General features: G+C 41.3%; 1 long non-coding RNA gene across 1 annotated transcript in view; it reads left to right on the forward strand.

Annotated features, from left to right (window-relative positions):
* Positions 1–169: 169 nt before the first annotated feature.
* The window catches only part of LOC142456538 (uncharacterized), a 33,718-nt gene continuing 20,388 nt past the window's right edge, over positions 170–13,499 (forward strand). Inside the window, exon 1 of the long non-coding RNA XR_012786074.1 lies at positions 170–340. This is a non-coding gene — a long non-coding RNA (uncharacterized LOC142456538). The remainder of the gene's footprint in view (positions 341–13,499) is intronic.

Genomic DNA, 13,499 nt, shown 5'->3' on the forward strand with positions numbered 1-13,499 from the left:
ACTGTGTCACCAGGGTTCCGTAACACGCTATATTCATTCACAGTTACAGTGACTCGCTGCCAAAGGGGAGGTTCTGATTCAGAGCGGCCTGGATAGGTTTCCGAGGGTTTCTGAAAGTTCACGGCGCAGACAGTCTCATCTTTCTCCTGCAGTATGCCTCGTGGGTTTGAACATCTCACTTTGCGGTTAGCAGCCCAACCCTTACCTGACAGCGCCCCAGGACGCCTTCACTGTTCCTACTAACTGCGCATCATTGGACCTTGCAAGTTCTCCATTACTGTATAACTTTGTGTAGGAAAATAGTCTGACTCACGCAAATATTCCAGTTCACATTCATTTGGTAAGCACTGCCTTTTTGACCTTGTTATCCCATAAGAATGTAATAGACTTTTCTATTTGTATTTCATTTTCAGGTTTCCAATAATATTTTTATAGCTTTGTTTATGGATGTTCCATAAGCTTCTTACTAAATGAATGCCAAATTATTTTATAGCATTTGTCTTCTCAATGAAATCATTTTCCTCTTTCTTTTCTAAGTGTTTTCGCCCGACTGGAGAGAGAGGAGATAAGATCTGCCACTTGTTTTGTATTCATACAAGGTTCCAGATGCTCCTATTAATTTTGCTTATTTGGTGTCTTGTTTTATGAGAGTCTTCTGGGCTTTTTAAGAAAATAGGCATATTGTCAACATCAGGAACCTTATTTATTTTTCCATTGTTCATACCAGCTATTTTGTTTACATTTGCTCGAATCACTAGCAGTGATGTCTGTGTAATTCCAAAATTTAAGAATTTCTGTCATTTAGGATATTTGCTAGTAGGCTTTCTCTACTATGTAAGTAATTTACTTCTGTTCATATTTTGCTTAGTTTCCCTTGATATTAATTACTTTGATTTTAATGCCTTTTGGCATCTATTGATAAGTGTTGTTTTTCCTTTAATTTTTAATGTAATCAATATGAAGCTAGACTTCCTGGTATTGAACTGCCCTTTCATTCCTCTAAGAAAGTCTGCTTGACTGTGGTGTATTACTCTTTTAATTAATTCTTCCATAATTTTCCCTAATAGATTATTCTAATTTCTTTACAGCTGTTATTTGTCAAATTAACTAGGAGAACTTTCCACCTTTTCTAAACCATACAAGAGTTAAATGATATTTGACATATCTAACCATTCTCTAAGGGTTAGATTAAAATATGAGCCGTGACTCCATGTGCTGTCTTTTTCAATAGTGCACCGTTAATCACCTGACCTGTCTCTTCTGTAGTAATTGGTCTGTATTATTCAAGTTCTCGTTTCTTCTCAAGCCAGTGGCAATCATGGATACTTTCCCAGGAAAGGCATATTTATTCATTCATTTTTTACCACACTGTTGCTGCAGTGTTCTCTTTAATGACTTAGAATTCCTACCCTGCCTTCCTCTGTTGTGCTTTCAGTCTGTTTGCCTTAGCGGGTTCACAGGGTCTCACCTCCTTTTTGGGTCTTTTTAAAGAACCCAACTTTTCATTATTCTTTTCTTATTTCAGTTATTCCCATTATAAATTTCTTTATCCAGACATATTTTCTTTTGTTTTCATGCTGTTGTGGTTCAATTTATTACAGTGAGAACTTCATGTCATAATGTTTACTTTTCTACCTCATAATTACAGGTAACACATTTTCCTCTGAATTGTTGTGCTATCCCATTGCTTTGGTGTAAACTGTTTGCTTTTCTCGGGTTTCTGAGCACCTCCAATGTCTCTCCTTTTATTTCTTCTTCCACAAAAGATAACTCACTCACTGTGTGCTTTTTTTGTCATTATCTTTATTGGATTGTACAGAAAAGGTATAATATCTACTACTTTGAACTTCTAATGAACATTTCTGTAAAAGTTCTATAGAAAATATATCTATACAGACAGACTCATTTCAAGTCATAAAATTTTCTATATTAATATTTAATGTTTTAAATCAAATATTTTATATTATTTATTGGCTCTATATTCTCTGCATAGGCTTGCAGGGGGTGTTTTCTATTGAACTATATCAATTTGGTAAGAAATATGTTGAAACATATCCACTTTAATTGTATTTTATCATATTTAAATTTCTAATAAATTAAAATATCCTCTTGAAGTTCTAAAAATTTAATTTTTAAATTGCTTTTATTATAAACAGGTTTGTAACTTTAAGGTCTTTCTTTAAAATAATACTTTTTTGTGTTTTTAAGTGAAAGTTTGTCCTGAAAATTGGGTACTGCTTTAACAATTTCTATACAAACATTCCTGTGCCATTGCTTACAACTTTTAAAATGTGCGGCATTCTCATTATTTCCATGATTTTTGTTTTTTTCCATTGATCTAGCTTTCCCACCCCTCCTTCCTTTATCATAATTTTTATTACATATTGACTGTTTTGTCTCAGATAGCTGATTGTTTAAGGAACCACATTACTCATGGATATTATGGTTTCATGTATAAGCCAATCTATTATTTGGTTGAAAGGTGACCTGCCAATGAAGTAATGAAAGCTCTTCCTTAAATAATGTGCATTTAATAATTTCATAATCTGTCCTTGCCCTATTTAGTGATTTTAACCTCACACACCCTCCTTGACTTAATACATATTGCTCTGAGTACATCCTGCCACTGGAGTTGTAGCTTACGTGTGCACAGGTTCGGAGGTTTGCTTGTTTTAAGTGGTGGAGTGGTTCAGAGTTAGGCTGCTAACAAGTTGAGAAAGAATAGGGTTTCTCGTCCCTCAAAGAGTCACCGTTCTGGAAACCCAACGGGTCACTAGGAGTCGTGTCTCCTTCACGGTCATGAGTTTGGGCTTTTGTTTTCCGGGTCAACTGCGCCTCTGAGATCACTAGACGGCTGCGGACAAGCTTGCTCAGTAACGCACCTGCCTTATTTTGTTATGATGCCCTCAAAAAAGGGGAAAATCAAAACAGTGGTTTGAAAGAGAATTGACTGGGCCAATTAAATTCCAAGCAGAGAGGTCAGAACCTAAAGAAGTAATCTGGATAGCGTCCCTCTAAGGACCCAAGAACGTATTAGTAAGAAGTTTGGGGGGAAATGAAAATGGCATGAGTGAGAAAAAGGCTAGGAAGTTTGCACTGAGGATTTTTTTTCCCATCATGATAATGCACCTGCCCATTCATTAAGACCAGCAAGGCCTAATCTTGCACCTTCAGCCTGACTTTTGTTACCCAAACTCAAAGAACATTGAAAAGTAACTGGATCTGAGTCTCAGAACCAAGGGTCCTCAAACTTTTTAAACAGGGGGCCCATTCACTGTCCCTCAGACCGTTGGAGGGCCAGACTAGTTTTTTTGAAAAAAACTATGAACAAATTCCTATGCATACTGGACGAGTTGACTGCTAAGCAGGACAGGCAGGCAGCTGAGGCACAAACACCCAACAGGCATGATACATGTCCTCGGCGGGCCATATGTGGCCCGTGGGCCGTTGTTTGAGAATCCCTGCTTGACATGGTGTAAATCGAAGAGCACGAAATTATTTTGGGAAGCACTAGAGAGATGGAATTTGCATCTTCAGCAGTGCATAGCGCTAGAGGAGGATATGTTGAGAAAGACTAGTTTTACACTTTGATAATTTTTGTTTGATAAATGTTTCTATGACTTTTGTAGCAATACTGTTTCACTGCCCTTTTATGGTCTCTATTGATGGCTGCTGTACATAGGGTAGTTCTGTCTCAGAACCAACTCGATGGCACTTAACACTGATGTCTGTCCTTTATGCATTTTCTCGTTGGTGTTCTTCTTTTACATTCAAACTCTTTTGATACCTTATTATTTAAAGTATTTTGAAAAGAGCACAAATCCGCACTTATCTTTTTTTTTTAAACATTTTATTAGGGGTTCATACAACTCTTATCACAGTCCATACATATACATACATCAATTGTATAAAGCACATCTGTACATTCTTTGCCCTAATCATTTTCTTTTCTTTCTTTATTTTTTTTCCCCTTTTCTTTTTTTACATTTTATTAGGGACTCATACAACTCTTATCACAATCCATACATATACATACATCAATTGTATAAAGCACATCCATACATTCCCTGCCCCAATCATTCTCAAAGCATTTGCTCTCCACTTAAGCCCTTTGCATCAGGTCCTCTTTTTTTTCCCCCTCCCTCCCCGCTCCCCCCTCCCTCATGTGCCCTTTGTAATTTACACATCGTTATTTTGTCATATCTTGCTCTATCCGGAGTCTCCCTTCCCCGCCTTCTCTGCCATCCCTCTCCCAGGGAGGAGGTCACATGTGGATCCTTGTAATCAGTTCCCCCTTTCCAACCCACTCACCCTACACTCTCCCAGCATCGCCCCTCACACCCTTGGTCCTGAAGGTATCATCCACCCTGGATTCCCTGTGCCTCCAGCCTTCATATGTACCAGTGTACAACCTCTGCCCTATCCAGCCCTGCAAGGTAGAATTCGGATCATGGTAGTTGAGGGGAGGAAGCATGCAGGATCTGGGGGAAAGCTGTGCTCTTCGTCGGTACTACCTTGCACCCTGACTGACCCATCTCCTCTCCTAAACCCTTCTATGAGGGGATCTCCAGTGGCCGACACTTGGGCCTTGGGTCTCCACTCTGCACTTCCCCCTTCATTCAATGTGGTATATATACACACACACACACATATATATACATACACACACATATTCTTTTTTTTTTTTTTTGCATGATGCCTTATACCTGGTCCCTTTGGCACCTCGTGATCGCACTGGCTGGTGTGCTTCTTCCATGTGGGCTTTTTTGCTTCTGAGCTAGATGGCCGCTTGTTTATCTTCAAGCCTTTAAGACCCCAGACACTATCTCTTTTGATAGCTGGGCACCATCAGCTTTCTTCGCCACATTTGCTTATGCACCCATTTGTCTTCAGCGATCCTATCATGGAGGTGTGCAGGCAATGTATGATTTTTTGTTCTTTGATGCCTGATAACTGATCCCTTTGGGATCACTCGCTCACTCAGGCTTGTGTGTTCTTCCATGTGGGCTTTGTTGCTTCTGAGCTAGATGGCCGCTTGTTTATCTTCAAGCCTTTAAGGACCCCAGTCACTATCTCTTTTGATAGCCGGGCACCATCAGCTTTCTTCACCACATTTACTTGTTCACCCACTTTGGCTTCAGCAGTTGTGTCGGGAGAGTGAGCATCATAGAGTACCAATTTAATAAACGAAAGTATTCATGCATTGAGGGAGTGCTTGAGTAGAGGCCCAAGGTCCTTCCACCACCTTAATATTAAACCTATAAATGTAGACAATTAGATCTATTTCCCCATCCTCATATATATGTTTGCATGTACACGTCTTTGTCTAGACCTCCATAAATGCCCCTTGACTCCCAGCTCCTTCCTCCTTCTCCCTTGACTTTCCTCCTGCTCCACCACCATGCTCCGTCCCCACCTGGGCTACAGCTATACCTCTTCTCTACGCAACCTTACCCTTGATCATTCCCCATGAGGCCTGTCACTCCCCCCTCACTACCATTTTGGGTCCCATGTTGTTCCCTTGTCCCTGTGTTTATTAACACCACTTCCTTACCCTCCTCCCCCTCCCCCACCCGGATCTGTTTGTCCCCCCGGAACTGTCTGTCCTACTGTTTTTCCTCCAGATAGTTCATCCAGCCTGTCCTATTCAGACAGACCTGTGGAGACACTAACATGCACGAAAACAAGACAGAGGAAAACAAAGCAACAGTATACAACCAGACAATAAAACAACAAAAACAAACCACTGATAAAGAACAAAACAAAACACTTCACAAAAGAAAGGCTTGTAGTTCGTTCAAGGATTGTTTGCTGGCCCTTAGGAGCATTTTCCAGTCCAGTCTGTTGGGGCACCACGCCCTGGCCCCAAAGTCCACTTTCAGCATTCCCTGGGGACCTTGCCACTCCATTCCCTTGCTGTTCCACTGCACTCCCCCAGTGCTTTGCCTCGGTGTGGTGGGATCAGGTCAGGTGCAATTCCCACACGGTGTCTCCAGTGCTGTCCCCTGTATCGCCCTTAGTCACTGAGGGGTATCATGTCTCATAGTAGGGCCAGCCATGTTGTTCTCTCTGTGAACTGGCTGCTCTACTCAGGAATATCATCCTCACAGCCTCATGGGCCAGACTGTGTTCCACTGTCTCCTCCTGCCCCTTCATCTGCTCCTGTGTGCTCTGATCAGATATGTCCATCTCCCGGAGCTGCAGAATCAATGTCATCCTTTGAAACAAATTCTTTTCGGGGGAGGGGCAGGAATCCACTTAATTTTTGGTGCTGGGCCCTACTCCACGCCGGGATATTGCATTCACACCTTGTGGCACTGGGTTGAAGTCTGGTCCCACTTTCCCTGTGGAGATATAAACAATACCCTCCCCTTGGGTGGATTAGCCGCACTTATCTTTTAACCAAAATTAACTCTCTATTCATAGTCAATCACATTTTATATAATGCCTGATATACTTGATTTGATTTTTTCCATTTTAGTCTGTATTTATTTATCGTACCACGTTATTTCCCCTTTTGATTTTTCTCACTGCTTTGATTCAAGTGAGTGTCCTTTGTTCCGGTTTTCTTGTCACTGATTTGCATGTTCTATTAGGGACTTTTGTTTTCATAAATAATAATCTGGTTCCTTGCCCTTATAAATCAGGTACTGTTACTGGACTAGCAAATAAAAACAAAGTATTGTTTTTCTTATCATGATTCTTCATTTTCCCTCAATGTTCCCCATTTGTATGAGACAAATATTTTAGAATAATTCAATTTCCTTTTGCTTTTCAACATTCTTTCCCACCCTTCAGTTTTCCTTCTTGCTACCCCCTTTTCCATACTAAGACCCCTATTGTCGTTTATTACTTGTTTATTTAAAGCCTGTTCTTGTGGATTTTCCTTTGATGGAGTACATAAATACAGTTATTTTGTATGTCATGAAATATTCTATTTTCATGCTAAGTGGAGAAAGATAATTTCTCCTAGTGTAGAACTCTGTGTTGTAGTCTTATGTGTGCATTCTCTCTAGAGGCTAATTAATTGTTTCTAGCCTTTAACCCCAAGGTCAGCAGTTCAAAATCACCCGTCGCTCTGTGGGAGAAAGACCAGGCGTCTAATCCCACAGAGAGGCACCGGACAGTCTCAGAAACCCACAGGAAGAGTTCTACCCTGTCTACAGGTTCAGTGTGAATCAGAATGGATCCGAGCTGGCAGTGAGACCTCGGGCTCTGCAATGAAAGCCTGATACAAGTCTGATATGTTTTCTTAAAGATTTTCCCTTTCATTATTTGCATCCAGGAGTTTTTGCACACTCGGGTCTAAAACTAGACAAGCATTTCTTCTGCTTATTTGAAATGATTCCCATGCCTCTATTTCCCCCTTCCTCTGGAATTCTTTGCATGTTTGGTACCTTGGACTTGCTCTCCATTTCATTTTGAGGTTTTGTCTTGGGATCTCAGTCATTTCTTTGTCCTTGATCTTTCATGCCACTAATTCAAACCTCAATAAAGACTATCCTCCCCTTTAATTATTCTCCCCCAATTTTCTTTGGCAGGGGCAGAATGTGGGTGTGAAGCTCATGTCCACAATTTTTAGAATGCATTTTCTTCTTTTCTTTTTTTTAATTTAACCTACTTTTTATTTATTTATTTACATTAAATCATTTTATTGGGGGCTCGTACAGTTCTTATCACAATCCATCCATCCACCCATCATGTCAAGCACATTTGTACATTTGTTGCCATCATCATTCTCAAAACATTTGCTTTCTACTGGAGCCCTTGGTATCTTTTTAATTAATTTAAAGCATTAAAAAGCAAGGATGTTACTTGGAGGAACAAGGTGTGCTGGACACAAACCACAGTATTTTCAATCACCTCACATGCATGTGGAAGTTGGACATTGAATACGGAAGACAAAAGAAAACTCGATCCATTTTAATCACGTTGCTGGTAAGCAAAAGTTGCATGGCCCACCAAGAGAACAACCAAGAGTAATGCCAGAATGTTTCTTAGAAGGGAGACTGGTGAGACTAGGCCTCCTATGCTTTGGACATGTTGTCAGGGGACACCTGTCCATGGAGAAGGACCTCATGTTTGGTGAAGTTAGGGGGCAGCAAACAAGAGGAAGGGCCTTGGCCATGTGGATGGAAACACTGGTTGCAGCAAGGGACTCCAAGAGCAGAATGGTGAGAATGGTGCAGGAGCGGGTGGTAGTTCACTCTGTTTCCATAGGTTCCTTCTGAGTTGGAACCAACTTGATGGCACCTCACAATAACACTTTTTAATGAAAAAGGAACCATTTGCTCTGCTTTTGTAAACCAGAGCGCAGCATACAATACTCAATGTGTTCTGCATCCTTTATAGAGGGTCCTGGTCTCAGGTTCTAAGTATTCTCCTTAAAGAAAATATTATTATTATTTTGAGCAGCGAGACAAATCAAATGGTCACTTTGCAGTATTTTCTAACTTTTCTTGGGATTTATTATTTTTTCATGATTTCTTGTCTATGGGGGTCATGACTTCTCCCAGCTTTAAGACTCTTATTATTAAAGCTGATCTGTTTTCGTCCTTGTTTACTTCTCAATAGCTGTGTAGCATTTTAATTCTGCCACTCAAATCTCCGTGCTCTGTGCCTATGTTTTCTAGGGAGGTTTTGTTTCATGTGCAGGATCAAAGCGCTGCTGACAGAAAAGGAGGATTGTGTACACGTGTACACTGTGAAGAGAGTAGGTTAAACTGCCCTTTGGCAAGAGCGTGTATTGCATGAAAACAGCTTCTCCATTTGCATAGCTCCTTAATATTTCCTTCTTTTTCTTTGTTTTTTAAGCATGACACTTCTTTTGTAACCACTTCAGCATCCCTCACGCTGTAGTGGTATGTAACATTTTTATTGAGTTATGTAATATTATATATCTACAAGGAGACACTGAGTGGGCATTTTCTTCTTAACACTGCTCTTGAATTCCAACTCAAGTTATCATTGTCTCCTTCCATAGTAAAGTCTTCCAAATAGCTCTTCTTTGCCATTGGATGGATTATTATTGTGTATTTATATAAAACTATTGTAGTTCACTAGAGACACTGTGGGAATTCCACCTGATCTGATCCCACCACACCGAGGCAAAACACTAAGGGTGTGTAACAGAACAGAAAGGAGAACAGAGCAACAAAGTCCCCAGGGAATACCAAAAGTAGACTTTAGGGCCAGGGCTTGGCACCCCATCAAACTCAACCAGAAAACACTCCTAAAGGCCAACAAACAGTCCTTGAACTAACTACAAGCCTTTCTTTCTTGTGTTTTGTTTTGTTGTTATTGGCTTGTTGGTGTAATTGTTGTTGTTTTGCTTTATTTTGTTGCTTGGATTTGCTTTGTCTTGTTTGTGCGTGTTATTATCTCTGCAGGTCTGTCTATATAAGATAGGCTGGATGGAAAATCTTGAGGAGAAAACAACGGTACCAATAGTTCTGGGGGGACATGGGAAAGGCGGAGGTGGGGGAAAGGAAGTGGTGTCAGCAAACCCAGGGACAAGGGAATGACAAGTGATCCAAATCGGTGGTGAGGAAGATGTAGGAGGCCTGGTAGGGCTTGATCAAGGGTAAGGTAACTGAGAGGAATTACTGAAACCCAAATGAAGGCTAAGCATGATAGCAGGACAAGAGGAAAGTCAAAGGAAATAGAGGAAAGACCTGGGATGCAAAGGGCTTTTATAGAGGTCTAAATATAGGCATGTGCATATATAAATATATTTATATATGAGGATGGGGAAATAGGTCTATGTGCATATATTTATAGGTTTAGTATGAAGGTAGCAGATGGGCATTGGGCCTCCACTCAAGTACTCTCTCAATGCAAGAACACTTTGTTCTATTAAACTGGCATTCCATGATGCTCACCTTCCCAACACAATCACTGAAGACAAAGCGGGTGCATAAGCATATGTGGTGAAGAAAACTGATGGTGCCTGGATATCAAAAGATATAGCATCTGGGGCCTTAAAGGCTTTAAGGTAAACAAGTGGCCATCCAGCTGAGAAGAAACAATGCCAACATGGAAGAAGCACACCAGCCTGTGTGATCATGAGGTGGCGATGGGATAAGGTATAAGGCATCAAAGAACAAAAAAATCAAATCATTGTGAATGAGGGAGAGTGCAGATTGGGGACCCAAGACCCATCTGTAGGCAATTGGACATCCCCTTACAGAAGGGTCACAAGGAAGAGAAGAACCAGTCAGGGTGCAGTGTAGCACCGATGAAACATACAACTTTCCTCTAGTTCCTAAGTGCTTCCTCTCCCCTCCCCCACCCACCCACTATCATGATCCCAATTCTACCTTACAAATCTGGCTAGACCACAGGAAGTACACTGGTACAGATAGGAACTGGAAACAGAGAATCCAGGACAGATGATCCCTTCAGGAACAGTGGTGAGAGGGGTGATACCGGGAGGATGGGGTGGAAAGGGGGAACCAATCACAGGGATCTACATATAACCTCCTCCCTGGGGCACGAACAACAGAAAAGTGGGTGAAGGGAGACACTGGACAGTGTAAGATATGACAAAATAATAATTTATAAATTATCAAGGCTTTATGAGGGAGTGGGGAGAAGGGAGGGCAGGGAAACAATGAGGAGCTGATGCCAGGGGCTTAAGTGGAGAGCAATTCTTTTGAGAATGAGGAAGGCAACAAATGTACAAATGTGCCTTACACAATTGATGTATGTATGGATTGTGATAAGAGTTGTATGAATATAAAATAAAAGTAATATAATTATTTAAAATATAATATAAAAACAAAAAATCATGGCAGTTCAAATTCTAAATGAAAAGCATCTCGCCAACATTGAAAAGTGACACTGCCTCAACCTGCAGGGTCTGCATCTTCATGCAGAGAAGTTGCCAGTTCCTGCTATGGGTTTTGAAGAAAATCTACCTTTTCTTAGGACTCCTAAGACTCTTGGAGCCAAAAAGCTGGGAGAACCATCTTTCCTGCACAACTTTTCTTGACCTGTAGTTTGCTGTTCAGCCAGCTCTTCCCGGGATCTTCTGCTTTTAGACATCACTAACATCTTGAGGGCATTCTTTGCCCATCCACCGAGGAGAGAGATTGGAACTAAGCTCTGTAATGAACTAAATTGTGTAAAATGACTCTTCTAGCCGTAGCCTTTGTCACTCTCACCAAACAAACTTCGTTTTCTGTGGGTCTGAGTAAGAAGGCAGTGGGTGATTGTGAATTGGGTTAACTTTGATTGTCGTCCTGTTGAGTACAAAATGAGCCATCTCAGAAGCAGTGAGCTGAGAAGAGCCTCAAATAATTCATCCTTTGGACCCCAAATCATATGCATTGAATCTCCTTAATCTGGGAAACATCTTAGTTATCAGGAGACCAGTGTAGAAGCAGCAAGAACATGGTAACTTCCCATCCTCTGGGAACAGATAAAGCTGAATGTGCACGGAGAACTGGGAACGGGGAACTGGGTTTGCTGACTAATAGAACTAGAGCTGCATGCATTTGGGAACTTACTGACAGCCAAAAGAGAGCTTTGTAACATTGCCCAAGCAAGTCCAAGGCCAGGCCAAGAGGTCGAGGGCCAGAGAGAGGCATGCCTCCAGGGATAACAGAGAAGAGACTGGCATCCTGAGCATTTCTCACCTGAATTGTAACCTGTTAACTTACCTAAAAAAAACCCACCATACTGAGTCTCATTTAGGAGTTCTGTGTGGCCCTGAATTTTTGAGCCTAGTAGCAGAAGTAGAGTTCCGCAGGAGGGATGGTTGGTATCAGAATATGGCGAAATGGGATGGAAGGTGGAGGCTTGAGTGGCTTCTGCCTCTTGCCAGTCAGCCACGGAACCCGGAGGAGCTCAGATATAGCTCACCCACCATTTCCTTAAAGTACTCAGCTACCACAGCCGAAAGGCTCATGAGCCCAACCTACTCAGAGGCTCCTTGAAAAGCTGGCTAGTGATCTGCTTCCAAAAAGTCACAGCCTTAAAACCCTATGGAGTCAGTTATCTGTATAAGATAACCGCTACAGAAATTATTTTTAAATTGCTAAATAATATCGCAGCTGGCTATAAACACTGAGATGGTGAATGGAAACTGCTCGTTGGCACTCCACTTCAAGCTTTGCCCAGATCACTTGCCATACCTACCATACACCCTAGATATGGCAGTAGTTCTCCTCTGTCCACGTGAGATCGCACTGTGTCAGAATCGACTGGAGGGCAACTAACAGCAGCAGCAGGATCCCAGCAGAGCCTAAGGCCTTGCTTCCCCTCGCTCCCTTGGAAGCCAGCGGGGATTGGGAGATTCCTGAGAGGCAACTAACACATTTTAAAAAGAAGGGGAAAAGACCTATATTCCTATCAACATATGAGTACAATCTCCCTTCAGTCTAACTGTTTTCCTATAACTCATTAAATTTTCTTTAAATATGTACCAGGTAGTAAAGATTTGTTGTTGGTTGCCATTGAGTCACCTCCAACTCATGGCAACCTTATGTACAACAAACAAATCCTTGTCCTGTCCTGCACTGTCTTCCTGTCATTGCTATGGTTGAGTTCACTATCCCAGATATTGTGAGATTCCTTCATTTTCACGGATCTTCTACTAAGCATGTTGTCCTTTTCTAGAGATTGGTCTATCCTGAGGATGTGTCCAAAGCAAACCAAAGTTGCAACATCCTCACTTCTTGAGCACATTCTGCACGTCCACTAAGACAAGTCGGTTCATCCTGATGGGTCATGGTACGGTCTGCATTCTTGACCAACACCACAATTGGAATATATCAGTTCTTCTGTCTTCTGCTTTCATTGTCCTGCTTTTATATAAATGCACAGTGAAGACTTAATATCAGGATATTTAAAAGCTTCTCTTGTTTTCTCTGGATTTACATTATTTTTTTGGAGAGCTTCCAGGATGCTGAGGTGTTGGGATGGAGAGGTGGGCATCTTATCTTAGATAGTTTTCCACGTTGGCACCTGTGTAGAGTCACATTGCCTGTGCCATTTGTCAATTCATGTTGCAAAACCTGTTTTCACATCATAAAAAGGATACGTGGCTCCTGGCTGAGCTTGAATAATCCATGCTTCGTAGATCATTTTGGATTTGTCTGAAAGACTAATGTCTGCCAAGAATAGATCTGTATGAGGGACTTAAGATATTCCTGGGGAAAATTTCATCCTAAAGAAGAAAAAGGCAGCCATATAGGTTTGTTTCAATAACCCTATGTGACAAAAGGATGGTGTGATTTGATTGACTTATTTTGTTCACATTGTTCCTGAGACTATCTCCCAGGCTCACGTCCTGGGAAGACTCCGCTCAAGAAAGATAATGTGTGTTTTACCAGTAAGTGAGTGAAAGCATAAAATATTTGGGATCTCAGTGAAAAAGGTGTAAAAGAGTTATTACTTTTCTGTTGCTGCTTGCTTTCTTAATTTAAGTTGCCCCCCCTTTTTTTTAATAATCGAAGTGTGAGAAAGAAGTGAGGTCACATAACCACTTACCAGTA

This window comes from Tenrec ecaudatus, chromosome 1 (genome assembly GCF_050624435.1).
Source record: "Tenrec ecaudatus isolate mTenEca1 chromosome 1, mTenEca1.hap1, whole genome shotgun sequence".
NCBI classification, from domain to species: Eukaryota; Metazoa; Chordata; class Mammalia; order Afrosoricida; family Tenrecidae; genus Tenrec; species Tenrec ecaudatus.